At 39.0% G+C, this 5,949-nt stretch overlaps 1 pseudogene; it reads left to right on the top strand.

Moving 5' to 3' along the window:
* Positions 1-1,023: 1,023 nt before the first annotated feature.
* LOC120520556 lies at positions 1,024-3,825 on the top strand (annotated as a pseudogene).
* Positions 3,826-5,949: the final 2,124 nt, after the last annotated feature.

Below are 5,949 nucleotides of genomic sequence, written 5' to 3'. Positions count from 1 at the left end.
GGCTGAAATTTCAATGCTAGTCTACAGTGTTCAGCATCTTAGGCTGGGATAAACTGTGTGGATTGTCAGAAGTTTGGGGGCTTTCTCCCTGAGAGGAAAGAGGTCCACTGCATGATTTAATCTTGACAGAAAGGAAAAATGCAATTGGAGATCTGATTTGCAGTTGTGGGGGGATTCTATATTTGTCTATTCTTGTCTATTGTGGTTAAAAAAAAAAAATTCCAGTAAGTGTGACAACAGCAGGTGGTCCCAGTATTGGTGAGGAAGTGACGCTTTAAAATAAATGTGTTTAAACAGTTGACAAAGTAATATCCTGTCCTAGGCCTTACACTGAATCCTGAATTATAAGAAATCCTCAATGAGGGGACAGAAATCTGATTTTTAAATTTTAGGTTTTTTTTTTGTTTTTCTCTATATGCCCATAAGCAAAGCTGGGTATACATTAATTTTTGTTTCCTGTTTTTTCCCACCAAAAACCTGTAGACTTATTGGATTAAATTTTGATTATATATTCTAGAAAACTATACACTGAAATTATAACATTGATGTTCATTCAACGTAAACTTTCTCTTTCAAGCAACTTTAAGATTAGTCATTTAGTGTTGCAGCTTGAAATATTTGGTTTCAGATCTCAATCAAAGTAAAAAGAATTGTTTGTACCAAATTAAGTTATGGTGGAGGGAATAAACGTAAAAATCCTATTTCATTTAACTTGATGTTTTAGGTGGTTCATGTGCTGCTTGAGGGGCCGTTTGTATATTCTTTCAGTCGAACTTTCCAGTTTGATGGCTTTCCAACTGCCAAAAAAGGAACTTAAAAAAAAAAAATTAGATTTACATCAGTAAAAAAACAAGTGAATTGCACCCAATCACTCTAAATGATTTGCCTCAACTTAAATTGTGGGATCAATAAGCTAAATTATATTGGTTCAGATTGAAAATAAGTGTGAATCTTTTTTTTTTTTTTTAAAAGTGTAGTTTGGAGGAATTTTGTAATGGTATTTAGTTCTTTTCTTTTAGAAACATGGCTCTAGATGTCCAGAAGGCAGTGTTGAGTATCTCTAAAGCAGAAGATGTCCGACAAGATACTACTCTTCTCATGAAGCCCTTTGCCAACTGGGAAGAGTTCCTGATGCCAGGCCCACTCTCTGCCATCCTTGGAGAGCTGGTGCTCATTTCATCAAGAGATGACTTCTCAATTAACAAGAATGCACCCAAGGATGGGTTCAAACATATTCGTTATCCAGAGTCCTTCCGTGCTTGTCTTATGCAGGTGACAAACAGTGGATGGATGGCCTTTAATGAAGCTCACAAGAACATGGACAAGATCAGACTTCACTCTGCCAATGTACCAAACTACATGAAAATGGCCATGAAGACCCTCCTCCAGGACAACATTGACCTTGTTAAATCTCTTCTTCCAGGTCAACTGAAAAATATCCGTGATGTAGCCTTTGAGTGCACAAGTTTAGCAGAGTCAACTGAGGAGTTTCACTGCGGTCATTCTGCTCATTCAGGAACTGCTGGAAGCTTGCATGAATGCAAAGCAATGGTATGAAGAAGATCTCAAGACCATCAAGTTAAAATTGGAGGAAGCCAAGATGAAAAAGGAGTCAACTGAACTGGCTAAAAAGCTGGCACAAGAGAACATGACCGCATGACAAAACAGCTGGATGAAGCCCATGACATGTTTAAGAAGTCTATGGATTCTATGCCCTCTGGATGGGAAATGATTGGAATGAACTTTGTGGAAGGCATCACCGATTCAGTGAATAGTCTGATTTCTGGCTATGTTGCAATGTACACAGCCCCTAGTAAAATTGTTGGTGGAATAAAGGGTGCAATAGGCTCGGCAATCCATCCTGGTCAAAGTACCAACCCTGCAGCTGTCAACAATGCTTATTCTAAATCGGCACAGCTGCTAAAACTCTCACAACAAATCCAGGTGTTTGTGGAAAAAGATCAAATCAAGTGGAGTGATCTCTATGATGAGAAATCTGTCTGTGAAGTCGGACTGGCAGAAGAAGCAATTTGAAGATATTGAGAAGAGTGTGAAAGCTGAAGAGGAATCCAAACCAAAGAGAAAGTCCTGGAGATCTGTCAAGCTGCTGTCTCAATTTGTAATTTAATTACAAAATATGCACCCAAAAAAGAGTGCCCTGAAGAAGAAAAGAAGCTTCTAGCCCAGATAAGCAGTCTGAAAGATAGTTGTGAGATGTTTGATTCGGAGAGTAAGGCATTCACCAATTCTTCTGCTTTTTCTGCTACTCCACCAAAGATGGCTCAGCAAAGCAGTGGAGAAAAGAAAAGTGCAGGTCAAATGGCCACTGAGAATGCTCGGTTCAAAATCGAACAAAGCCGAGCCCAGCTTCAGCAGGTACAGGACATGTAACAGAAGAGTGTAGACAACCTGGAGAAGAATAACAAGGAGCTGGCAGAGATTCTTGCCACTATACAGTCCTGCAACGTAAAGGAGATTGATTTCAATACTGCAGTGAAGATGCTGGTCAAGGGCCTTGATGCCATGGGCCGTGTGAAGGAGCAGTGGGAGAAAATGGTTCGCTTTTTCCAGATCTCGAACCTGATCAGTACTTGCCTGAACACCTCTTTGAAGCAGTTTGTCAATACGGCTGATTCAGTCCACTCTATACAAGGCTACTCCTCCAATGCTTTTGTAACGGACATGATTTACACCCAGGCTTTCCAGGCCTCCAACATTGCCAATCTGGTTCACATGATTGCTGAAACTTACACTGAGGTCTCCAACCTGTATCTCATGGACAACATCAGTAGCCTTGGAAAGCTCATGGCACTGGATTCTAGTAATCCTCAGTTTGAATCGGAACATGGAAAGCTGGCCACTGACTGTAAATCTGCCATGGATGGCATCCGAAGCCTTGTGCTGAAGAACAAGGAGGAATTTGAAGGCAGTGTGAATTCACGAGTGCAGAAGATTGAAAGTGGGTTGAAATCGGTGCTGCCTCCCATTTCTGCTACAGAGGAAAAGAAGATTCAGTCCAACATCTCTACTGGAATAAAGAATATGACCGTGGAAGAGGAGAATCAATTTGCCTAAATTCTGTTGCTAGTCCAAAGAGACACAAAGTCTCTATTTCTAATAGAAAGCATTGCTCATGTACACATTTTTGTCTTTCATGAAACTGAATAGCCTTAAGGGAACTATTGAAATTGTGCTGAACAGAGCCTGAAGATGGTGTCCTGTGAGTTTTACTTCATGAAGTCTAATGAAATCTACCCAACATGGCCAAATCTATTGGAAATAACTTTTGTGTCTTTTTTGGCAGACCTTTCTGGAAAGCATTCAATCCAAGGTCTTGTTTATAATTGTACTTAAGTTTTTTTTCCTCTTGTATTGCAGTTTCATCCTATACCTATACATTTCATAAAATGGTTAGATCTTTAAATTAGTTTATTTTGCCCAACTTTAAGTCATTAGACTGACCTGGAAAAATCTGATTTTTAAAATTGTTGTACAATCTGAGATTCCTTTGAAACAATGATGGGGGGGATTGTTTTCCAGTTTAGGTATTTTGGATGATTGTTTTGTTCCATGTGTATCAGCTGTAAATTCCTGTTTCCCAGCTCTGCGTGGCCTTTTGAAGAGAAGTCCTACAATAGTTTTGATTTTTCTGCTTAATGGGTATAATTGTCAAACAGTAATTGGCTGTATGTTAAAACCATACTTAAATGCTGATAAATTAGTTGGATAGCTCATGAATGTGCTGCTTTACTTAATGGCCCAAAGGATCTGAGTAATGCTGTTTTCAAGGTGAAAGTTAGTCACTCTGCAGATATCTCCTAAACTTGTTTGTTTGAATAACCTGTTTTGCCAATCTGTTCATGCAAAGTAAATATGGATTTTTAACTGCAATAAGATGTCGTGTGGTTTGTGTGTTTTTTTTTTTTCTCTCTGGAGCTTTGTAAAAAGTTGGAGTGAAGGTGAATCAACCTTTTAAAGTTTTGTAATCCAGAGCCTAATCCAAAGGAACTGGGCTTGTAGGACTAAATGCACATCTTTGTGTTCTACAGGTTAACAGATGTAGTTCATTGTTTTACCAGCTTGTGGGTTTAAACTATTTTTGCTGGTACACTTTTCAGCATCCTGGGCATTTAACCTAGAGTGTGACTCAAGAGGACATTTACAGAGCTTCCTTATACTAAACCTGAATAGCGTATGACCACATCCTTCTACTGGATGAAAACTTTGCACTGCACAAAAGCTTTACTATTCGTAAGGGAGTTAACTTTTGACAAGTATTGGCTACTCTAACATAAAATGAGAAATATTGATAACCATGTGAACTGGTAATCTGACATTGATCAGTGAAACTGATTATAAACAGCACCATATAACTGAACTGTAGTGTTGTGGCCAGTGAATCGGGCAGGTGGCCCTGAAGGTTCACTGTGGTGCAAGTAGGTGGGTGGCAAAACTACAGCAATAAAGTCAATTAACATTGGCTCCCATAACTGTGGGATGTGAATGTTAAGTTGTGCAGTCCTATAGTCCCACAATGGGAATGTTGGTTGATGTGCTTCTAACACTACTGTTCTACCCACTGCAATGAAACATTGAACTGTGTTGGTAATTGTCTCAACGTGTGTCACAGATGTGTACTAAATCTACATTAAGTTGTAATCTTTATTTAGGTTTTGCATTTCCATCCTTTTTTGGGATTACAGGATTCCCTCTCTCCCTTTCTTGGTGGGATGAATGTAACTCCAAGGAGGCTACTGGCTACATGTGTTCTGACCTCTAGTTTGTTTTGGATTCAAAACAGATGATAAATGGTGGGTCTGTGCTAATATGATGTTCCCAGCTCATTTTACCTTGGAGGGGAGTGCAATTGGACTCCAGTGACTCTTGCATTAAGCAGGTGATAAAATGTCAATGTACTAAATTAACATTACAGTTGTCAGAAAGATTAACTTTATTTGACAGGCATGGCAATACAATCTCCATTTCCCCAAGCCATCTTCTATAGCCCAGTTTATAGAATGGGTTGAGCACAGTCAAAGGATGTTCCCAGTCCAATCCTCTCGAGTCTGGAAACCCTAATAATACATTTTATTTATGTAGTGCCTTTCCCATGCTCAAGGCACTTCGCAGAGTGAAACCCAAGATCCACACTCTATACACACTCGGGCTTAACATAATGGTTTGTTTGGAAGGAAAAAGGTAGACTAAGGGATTGTTTTGTGCATAGTGTTTTTGTATGATTTCTAGATTAATGTAGCATCGAGGGTTAATGTCTGCATATTCAGTCAAGGGACCAAGAAGGTCCTGGGTGCTGGTTCAAGAAGTTGGGTGATTATCATATACTCGGTGAGACTTGAGAGATGTCACCTGAAGTATTCTAATGGCCAGGAATATAGTGAAATGATTTGTATTTAGATATGTAGTTTAGGTATGTGAGGTAACAAAACAATCAGGTGATTGATGTGGAAAGCAGAGTAAAATATCTGATGTGCATTAAACCAATGCTGATGTTAATTCAGTTGACTTATGAATCTTCTTTTTTGAGCAACTGCTGACCTCCCTGGTTGGGGAAGGTTTTCCTTGGAAATTTCCAGACAGGGTCCATCCTCTTCATGAGATTAAAAATACAATGGACAAGCTTCCTCCTCCCTGGTTCTTTGGCTTAATCAACTATTTAAATACTCTGAGTCCCTAGTGTGGGTTTTTTTTTTAATGTCCTGAGAAGCTCCTAAGTGGCTAGCTGCATTAAAAGAAATCCACCATGATCAGTCTGCTCTGAATCTGAATAGTTTTGGCATAATTAAATAGAACAATTTTCTTTAAAAAAAACAAAACAAAAAAACACTTGAGCAGGGGTGTGGTGCCTTATACTAATAGAATATAGGAAACACACACAAATCAGCACAATACTTCACTCCTATCTAAGATCAAATCTTCAAGTAATGTTTG

Source organism: Polypterus senegalus, unplaced genomic scaffold (genome assembly GCF_016835505.1).
Source record: "Polypterus senegalus isolate Bchr_013 unplaced genomic scaffold, ASM1683550v1 scaffold_9407, whole genome shotgun sequence".
Lineage (NCBI taxonomy): Eukaryota > Metazoa > Chordata > Cladistia > Polypteriformes > Polypteridae > Polypterus > Polypterus senegalus.
The sequence above is the reverse complement of the archived record's forward strand: the minus strand, read 5'-3'. Positions and strand labels throughout refer to the sequence as shown.